The following is a 10,167-nucleotide window of genomic DNA, read 5'->3' as shown; positions in this document are numbered from 1 at the left end:
ATCTATCTATCTATCTATCTATCTATCTATCTATCTATCTATCTATCCATCCATCCATCCATCCATCCATCCATCTATCTATCTATCTATCTATCTATCTATCTATCTATCTATCTATCTATCTATCTATCTATCTATCTATCTATCTATCTAAAAACTTCCTAACAATTACAGTTATCCCTTCCACATTGTGACTTTCTCCATCTTTGTTTCTATATATCCTGTATTTGCATAAGAAATTAAATGTGAACTTTGAGGTAGTTTTGTGGAAACCACAGAAAAAATAGGAAGGCCAGCATATGACATAGAGTCTATAATCAAATACTTAACCCACATTTTACTATAAAGTATTGTAAAATTACATAAAAGAAAAAGAAAAAATATATCAGACCTCTTCTCTGGTATGAAGGGAGAGCCAAAAAATTTTACTCAGATTTTCCATATGGTGGGGGAACTGTCTTCCTGGCCCTTGTGATGTGGAAGGGATAACTTGTGATGATACACAAGAATATAGTGTATTTCTCCTCCTTGGAAGTCTTTAAGCAAGACTTTATGACACTTGTTGACTATATTGTAAAGGGACTTCTTTTTTTTTTACCATTTAGTTACAGATTAGACTAGAAGGTCGAGGCCCTTTCCAAGTTTAAAATTCTGTGATCCTTTTGTGTATCAGTGGTGTCAAATTCGAAAGGGGGGGGACAGTAAACTGTATCTAAAAATCCCTGCAGTCACATTTTGACTTAGAAAACCACCTATTAAGATTACCTGTTTTATTGTATTTTTATTTATTTCATTAAATATTTATTGGTTGCATTTTAATTTGGTTCAGCTGTATGGGAGTATTGCAGGTTGAGCATTTTACATGCCCAATGTACACACAATTAAAAAAAGATTGACTCTTTACACAAGTACAGGTATTTTTTATTAGCTTGGAGGGCAAAGAACAAAGTCTGATGATAGAGATGTCACATTCCTTCTACTTATGTGAACTAGCTCTGATTGGGTTTGGAAATGCAGACTTTGTAGTTTATAATGAGGACATCTTACAATGACAGGTCTACTAGGTATCCAAATATGTGTTTTCTTGAACAGTGCCTATAGATTTCAATGCCCAGAAACAACAAAAAATGATAATGTTGAACCTTTTAAGAAATAACGCCTGGTAAATTAGACATTTATTGAGCTATAGGGTGGTCAGAAGCTGCTATGGGTTCTTTTTCAATGTGGACAGTAATGCAAGATGCTGCCACATTTCAGATGTCCCCCAGATGACAAGTAGCTTTTCCCCTTCCCCCATAGTACCCCAGGTGTCACATGCTGTAGACACAAAATGCCATTTGTAGTAGCAGATGACATATTTGCAGTTTGACTCTGGAATCCCCAGGATTATGTAAATGGGACTCAGGTTAATTATGGTAAGAGTTAAAAGGAATGTTGGACTAAAAAGTCAGATAAGAGATTAGAGACTCTGGCAGCAGGAGAAAAGGAGTTCAAAAGAAAAGACTTAATCTAAGCCCAAGGAAGCAACACTGTTGGAGGTTGACTTTAACAGACTAAAATGTCTACCTGTGAATGATCCCTTTGAGATCTGACAAAAAGCTGCCAAAGATTTAACTGCTCCCAATTTGTTCCCTTCAGTTGATGATGTGAACAGGGACTCTACTTTTTGAAACTATTTCTATTATTTCAACTGTTTCATAGTAGAACTATGATTGTTCACAACTTCTCAATGATGCACATCTGTGTATTCATTGCATTCAAGGGTGTATGTGATGGACAATGCTGAAAATAGCTAGAAATAAACTAAATTAAACACATGGCAGAGGTCTGCATCTCTGTCTTAAATAGTTTGAATTTTCATCTTTACTTGATGGCTCCAAGTATAGCATCAGCACAATATTCACAGCACTAGCAGCGGCTACAAATATGTCGGCATAGTTCTGAATCACAAAATATAACAGACTCTCCATATATAAGACAGAAGCAAAACATTTATTCAGACACCAGAAAGCCAAATCCCAACACCAGGAAACCAAGCTTATCATAGCAACAAAGAAGTTATTACACCATAGCACAGTAGGGAGCCACACCATCCTTCAGTCTTCCCATAAACAAACACTCACAAGCCTAGCTGTCACAGAAGGGGGCAAACAAACACTCACGAGCCTAGCTGTCCCCTTGGGTGTGTCCTCTCCTCCCTCTAGCTCTAACTTCTCTGATTTCAGGCTTTCTGTGGGCTCTGCTTTGCCCTTCAGCAAATTCCTCCCACCACAGGCTTGATGTGATTGTATTCAGCCTACTAGGGGGCAGGAAGATCTTCAAATTCCCTTTGGCCTATTAATGGGCAGGGGAGATCTTCAAATTCCCATTACCATTATACCAAGCTACCATTAGAAGAGATGTTTGTGGTTATTAATTTAGTAATAACTTTTATAAGCCCCCCCCCCAAAATATTAGAAATAGACAATCTATGTGTATTCAGACCTTTGCACCACAGGCTAAAATTTTAATGTGAACAAAGTATTTGAGTACACTTCACTATTTCAAAAAATCTTGTTTTAACACTGTGTGATACAATAATTCAAGTGTCTGGATTTAAGTAGATTTTAGTTCAATTCCAGGTCTTTATAGTTATCTTAGCTAGGAAAAAAAAGATACATCACAAAAATATGTACATCCACATGGGAGGTGATCATCAGTGGTTGTGCTAACTAAATCATTTTGCTAAATTTTCAGTCTCATCTACCAATTGTGTGAAAAGTACTTTTGGGAGGGACATTTACCTAGTAAATTTCCATCTTCTTTGATGACTATCAGTTGTTCTTGCAAATTAATCAAATGTTGCATTTTCACATTTTTAACAAAGGTGTTCAAAAATATCTTAAACTCTTAATTTGAGAGATATTTTTTGCTTTTTGGAGGGCAATTGGGGTTAAGTGACTTGCCAAGGTCACATGGCTAGTTTTTGTGTTAAGTGTCTGAGCCTGGATTTGAACTCAGGTCCTCCAGACTCCAGGGCCAGTGCTCTATTCACTGTGCAACCTATCTGCCCCTGTTTGAGAGATTTTTTAGGTTAGAAAATTTTGCTTCCAAGTTTTTAAACTGTGTACTAACTCACTATTATATCTAAGCTGAAAGATCTAGAAGAAAGTAAAGAAACCCTTAAGCACAGGGTTCATTTAAGACACCTTTTAGTAAAAAATTTTTAGTGCTGCAGCAATAAAGGTTAATGTAAGAATTGGAGAACCATTTTTTAAAAAAATCACTCCTCTGCAAAAGCTGCTCTGGTAGAAACAAACTAACTCCCACATAGGAAGTGTGAAGGAATTCAGCAGTGATCTATTTTGAGTACCATTGAGAAATTACCTTGTCGATTCCTTCAGCCATTAAGTTTCTCTTCTCTGAAACTTCTTACCTAATACAAATTTTTTGGAATTGAGGTCTCTGGAACTAGTCTAGCCCATTAATCCAGATGTGACTACATGTGCTAATAGGGGATAATGTTTTGTGAGCCTTGATCTCACTTTGCTCATCAGGAAAAATGAAGGTGTCCAATAGATGATCTCTAAGGTCCTTTCCAGCTCTAGAATTATTTAATTTTTATTTTTTTTGCAACTCTCTGAATGTAGTTTGATATTAGGAGGATTTCTTGGAAAAAGTCTACAGGAATTCCTCACTCCTTTTCCTGGCATATGAGAGATTATTTGTCTTCTATCATATATATATTTTTTACTTTATCAAATGCTTTATTAACTTCTAGTTTGTATCATTCATTTCCGTAAGATTTTGAGTTCCAAATTTTCTTTCCATTTTCCCCCAAATAGTGATCCTACTGGATATCCCCTCCTCCAATCTGCTTTCTCCCATATCTTCCCCCATACCCCCTCTGACTTTCCATAGGGCATGGTGGATCTCTATGCCCCAGTGCCTGTATATCTTATTTCCCAGTTACGTGTAAAATACTATTAATAATAATAATAATATATATGTATTATACACACAAACACACATATATATAATATATGCATATATTTTAAACTTTGTTTTAAACTTCGAATTCAAGATTGATTCCCTTCCTCACTTGTCACCCACTCTTACTGGGAAGATAAGCAATTCAATACACATAGTACATGTGTAGCTATGCAAAACATTTCCATAGTGGATATATTGTAAAAGACTGACTATATTTCCCTCCCTCCTATCCCACCTCCCACTTGTTCTATTCTCTACTTTGTTCCTGTCCCTTTTCAAAAGTGAGTGCTTCCAAATTCCCTCCCCCCCAGCTTGCACTCCCTTCCATCATACCTCCCCATCCCCTTCCCCCCCTACTCTCTTGTAGGGCAAGATACCCTATTTAGTGTGTGTCATTCCGTCCCTAAGCCAAATTCAATGAGAATAAGGTTGACCCATTCCCTTTTGCCTTCCTGTTCTTCCCCTCCATTGTAACCATTTTCCCTTGCCTCTTCTATGTGAGGTAGTTTACCCCATTCTGTCTCTCCCCATCTTCTATCATTATATTCATCTCTCACCTCTTAATTTTTACCTTTTAAGCATCATCCCTTTCTATTAAATTGGTCCTTTGCCCTCTATCTATGTATACCTGTACACACACTCACATATGTATCCATATACCCATATACCATCATGTATAGACATACACATATGTATACACACATACATACACACATACATACATACATATGCATTTCTGTTCCCTTCAACTATTCCCATACTGAGAAAATTTTCATATCTTAAAATTATTGTTTTTCCATGTAGGAATGTAAATAGTTCAACTTTGATAAGTTATGATCTCTTTTCCCTGTTTACTTTCTCAAGCTTCTCTTGATTCTTGTATCTGAATGTCAAATTTTCTATTCAACTCTGGTTTTTTCATCAAGAATAATTGAAAGTCCTCTATCCCACTGAATGATCATATTTTCCCCTGAAACATGATACTCAGTTTTGCTGGGTAGGTACTTCTTGGTTTTAATCCCAGCTCCCTTGACCTCTGGAATACCATATTCCAAGCCCTTCGATCCCTCAGTGTAGAAGCTGCCTGATCCTGTGTTATCCTGATTGTGTTTCCACAATATTGAAATTGTTTCTTCCTGGCTGCTTGTAATATTTTCTCCTTTATCTGGGAATTCCAGAACCCGGCTATAATATTCCTATCTTTTTGAGATTTTTTTCAGGTGATTTGTGAATTCTTTCAACCTCTCTTTTGCCCTCTGTTTCTAAAACATAAGGGCAATTTTCCTTGAGAATTTCTTGAAGGATAATTTCTAGGTTCTTTTTTTGATCATGGCTTTCAGGTAGTCCAATAAGTTTTAAATTATCTATCCTGGATCTATTTTTCAGGTCATTAGTTTTCCTAATGAGATATTTCACATTGCCTTCTATTTTTTTCATTTGTTTGGATTTGTTTAATAGTATCTTGGCTTCTCATAAAGTCACTAGCTTCCATTTGTTCCAAACTAATTCTGAAGGAATGATTCTCTTCAGTGAGTTTTTTAGATTCTTTTTCCATCTGGCAAATTTGGCTTTTTAAGGCATTCTTCTCCTCATTGGCTTTTTGGAATACTTTTTGCCATTTGAGTTAGTCTATTTTTAAGGTGTTGTTTTCTTCAGTCAGTTTGTTGACTCTCATTACATAATTTTCTTGCATTGTTCTCATTTCTCACCCCAATTTTTCCTCCCCTTCTCTTATTTGGTTTTCAGAATCCTTCTTAAGGTCCTCTATGGTCTATAACCAGTTCTCATTTTTTTTGGCAGCTTTTGTTGTAGGACTTCTGACTTCATTGTCTTCCTCCTGTTCCATGCTTTGATCCTTTCTGTCCTCAAAATAGGAGTATAAAGCTGTATTGATCTTCTTGCTTTGCTTCCTGTGCCTGATCATGTTGCCGCTCAGTTTCTTGACTTTGGAGCTTTTTGCCACAGTAGGACTCTGCTACCACACAGGGGAGCTTTGTCCCAATATCTGTGTTTTTCTCAGCTGCTGGAGCTATTAGTTGGGTGTCCTCTCTGAAGCCTCCATACACTCCAACAAGCTGGTCACATACCCTAGGACCTCCACCTGTAAGAGACACTGAGACATAACAGGACAGATAGGCCAATTATGATTTGATAGGAGTGTTTATTAACCAGCCAGGGCTGCCTCTCAAACTGAAAGACAGCCGCGAGCTTTCTGTTAGACATAATGTTATAGACAATGTGATTGCTGGCAACAGAATATGTTTCTAAGGGGTTAGCATTGTTTCCATTTAGGCGAAGCTTTCTCAGTATTATTCTTGCTGAAGCAAAACAATCTCAGTACTATTCCCATTGAAGCAAAGCATTCTCAGTATTATTTCTATTGAAACAAAGCCTTAGTATTATTTCTACTGAAGCAAAACAGACCTGAATCGATGGGAACCTGTGGCATGTTTTAGCAACACAGGTGAAATATTTCTTTACTATTGGAGCCTATTATGTGGTTTCCAAGGAACCCAGGGGTCCCCTCTAGCAGGTTTAAGGGGAGCTCTAGTGTGTAATTTCTGGTGGGCACTTCACACCCAAGACGGCAATCCAGATCCAAGCAGGTTAAAACAGGAGCAATTACCCCTTAGACTGGTTGCTTGGTCCCCATACAATCTGTAAGCCAGCCGCTGAAGCCACCACATGGCGACATCTGCATGGCCATGGCCCCTCAGTGGCTTCTCCCTCCAGGTGATAAGGGATGGACCACACTCCAGAATGACTGGATCCCAAAGTTCACACTGCACTGACCTCTCACTTTGTATCCTTAGCATCTATGTGTTGATAATTCTGGAAACTGCCACAGCTGCGGGTGTCCTGAAGTCCCTCCACCTGGTGGCTGGTTAGGCCACCCTGAGGCTAAAACCTCTGTCTCCCTAAGGAGTGGGCTTGGCTCCCAGAGCACTGTGCTGGCCACTTCCTGCTGGCCTGCCAGGCTGTCCTCGGTGGGAGCTTAGCTTCTCTGTGCCATTTTGTGGGTTCTTTAGCTCCAAAGTTTGTTCAGAGTCACCTTTTACATGAATTGGGGGAGGTTGAAGCTGGAGCTGTGTGGAAGTCCTGTTTCTACCCCACCATCTTGACTCTGCCCCTCTTCTATCATCTTTCAAGTATAATTTGTTTTATTTATGTTCAGTGTCAACATCTGTTTACTCACATAGCCTCATGGGATCATTTTTCAGTAGACCATACTTAACATGTATTCCTAACCTTCTAGAAGAGCATCTAAATAGACTGTGGGACTTGCTGTGCAAAAATTATTTTAAATAATTTTCAATCATATTGAAGCCATTACTAATCCCTAGGTTTTCATTATTTACACAATTTTTTTTCAAAGAACTGTCCATTATCTTTACATATATTCACAAAATCAGAGATCTTTCAGCCAGTAAGCATTTACTAAGCACCAACTATGATCCAGGCACGGTGCTAAGCTTTGAGGATTCAAAGAGAGATAAAAGGCGGTTTTCCTTTCCCTTGAGGATCTCACAATCGAATGGGTGAGACAACAAGCCAACAAATATGCACAAGCTATATACAGGATTAAGAGGAAATAAGAGAGAGAAGGCACTACCGTTAGGAAGGGTTTCATGCGGAAGGTAGTATTTCAGTTGGGACTTGAAGGAGCCAAGAAGTGGAAATACAGAGGGAGAATATTCAAGGCATGGGGGGCAGTCACAGAAAATGGTTGTATCCAAGAGATTGAGTGTCTTGTTTGTAGAACAGCAAAGAGGCCAGTTTCACTGAATCAAAGAGAATATGTGGTGGGGGTGATGGGGGTTGAGGTGTAAAGTACAAGAAGATTGGAAAGGTTATGAGTAGACTAGGTTATGAAAGGAAGTAGCTATGTGGCTCAGTGTGTAGAACACTGGGTCTGGAGTCAGGAAGACCTGATTTGAAATCCAAGGTCAGACACATGTGTAAACTGGGGCAAGTCACTTAACCTCTGTTTTCCTTAATCCATTGGAGAAGAAAATGCAAATCACTCCCACATCTTTGCCAAGAAAACCCCATGAACAGCATTGGTGTGCCATGTTCTATATGCTTCCAAAAAGTTAGACATGAATGAACAACAACAAGAAAAACAAAGTAATGAAAATCTTTGAACACCAGAGTATTTCGTATTTGATCCAGAAGGTGATTAGGATGCCAATGGAGGTTTTTGAGTAGGGGGGCAAAATGATATGATTGGACCCATGCTTTAGCAAAATCACTTTACTGACTGAATGGAGGATAGATGGAAGTGGGAAGAGACTTGAGGGAGGCAACCCCCCAGCAGACTATTGCAACATTCCAGGTGTGAGGTGATGAGGGCCTGTGCTAGAATGATGGCAGTGCTTGAGAAGAGAAGGAGGAGTAAATGAGAGATGTTGAAAAGGTGAAACCAACAGGCCTTGGCAATAGACTGGATATGAGAGGTGAGAGATAGTGAGGAATTGAGGGTGACACCTGCATCTAGATATTGAAGGATTCTCAAAGGTTGTCTAATCTGGTACCTTCATTTCACAAACAAACTGAAGTAAAGAAAGATTAAGTGACTTTCTGACAGTCACACAGGGAGGAAGTTTCAGAGGCAGTATTTAAATTTATATCCTCTGACTTCAGAGTCAATATCCACTTGTTCCTAATCTAGTTATTCAACTAAGAATCATTTTGCTCTTGCCCCAACCTCTCAAATCCTTTGATACCATAATTTAAAAAATGGCCTTTCTAAACTTTTTGAAAATTTTAAGAAAATATACCTATTTTGGCCTTCTTCAGATGCTCATTAATTACTCAAAGAAATGAATTATTCAGTATGATTTCCCCTTCAAAAAGTCCTTTTCCCTCAATAAGTCATCTTTGCTTAAGACAGATCCATTCTTTATAATATTTTCCAATGTCCTATCAGGTATTATACAGGTGAGATCCAGATTTATGCTACCCCAGAATATGTACTACTTCATTTCTTATGGGTAGGAGCCATTCTGACAGTTTAACAGTCCTCTGGTACAGGGGGCTTTTGCCATGTCAGATTACATGTTTTTGACTAGTTTCCCAGTTGAGCTATTTAAAAATCCTTGAGGGAGTGTTATCTAGTCCTCAGGATTGCTTTGCATTTTATTTTATAGTTTCCATAGTTTTAGAACACTTTGTGTATTTAGCACTGTTTTAATGCCTTTATTCTATTTGCTCAAAGGAAAATTCTATAATCAACTTATTCCTCAACAAAAATTGAAGAGAATATTATGACCTCTTTTTCTCCTCTCTATTATTCCTCAGCTAAGCTGTAGTTCCATAATGACCAAACTATCTCACTCATTTTCCAGCTGGTTTTTTTTTTTACCATTGATGCATTAAATAAAAACTTCATCATTGCTTTGGAGTCTCTTGAAAGATATTCTTTGAATTCTGTTTATTTTTAAACTAAATTATTTCCTCTTTGTCTCAATTTGTCATCTTCCATGTGCTCTTCTTGGAAACAATCTTTACATTTTGAAAAAGTTTCCTGCCTCCTTCTCCATGAAGATATATACAATTGCTTCTTTACTTTGCCATGTATCCATACAGGTTGATATTTGATTTTCTGACCTCTGATTTATAGTAAACAGATGTTTTTCTTGGACTGCCAATAAAATTTTAATGAATTTGAAAGCCAGTTCCAGATTTTCTGCAATATTTATGCTTTTAAACTTTCCCATTCATTTCATGCCCCTTGCAATTTTTGTGATGTAGTAACCTGATGATAGAAATGCTCAACATTTATTAATAGTGCCACAATATGTACATATTTTAAAGTATGAATATTAATTCACAGTCACATTTGTTTGTGTTTAGATATGTAAGTACATACAGACAAACATACATTTGTATATATATTACATGGCATTTGCAAAGCACTGTTCTAGGTCCTAGGGATACAAAAAAGGAAAAAAAATTACTACAATAATAAAAAAAAATTGTTTTCCCCCCTTTTCCTTAAAGAGGTTGGAGAAGGGCATAGAGCATGTAGCCAAATACAAAATATTTTGAGAAGAAGGGGAACACTGAAACTTTGGGACATCAGGAAAGTAGGATGTAGCATCTGGGCTGAACCTCCCTTGATAGAAGACAAAGATTCTGAAAGGATGATAAGTTATAGGTATAGGGGGCATACATTTTAGGAAAGGGTGGTGG

Source organism: Petaurus breviceps, unplaced genomic scaffold, assembly GCF_028583685.1.
Source record: "Petaurus breviceps papuanus isolate PSGF00001 unplaced genomic scaffold, PetGlider_PUasm1.0 90784, whole genome shotgun sequence".
Lineage (NCBI taxonomy): Eukaryota > Metazoa > Chordata > Mammalia > Diprotodontia > Petauridae > Petaurus > Petaurus breviceps.
The sequence above is the reverse complement of the archived record's forward strand: the minus strand, read 5'-3'. Positions refer to the sequence as shown.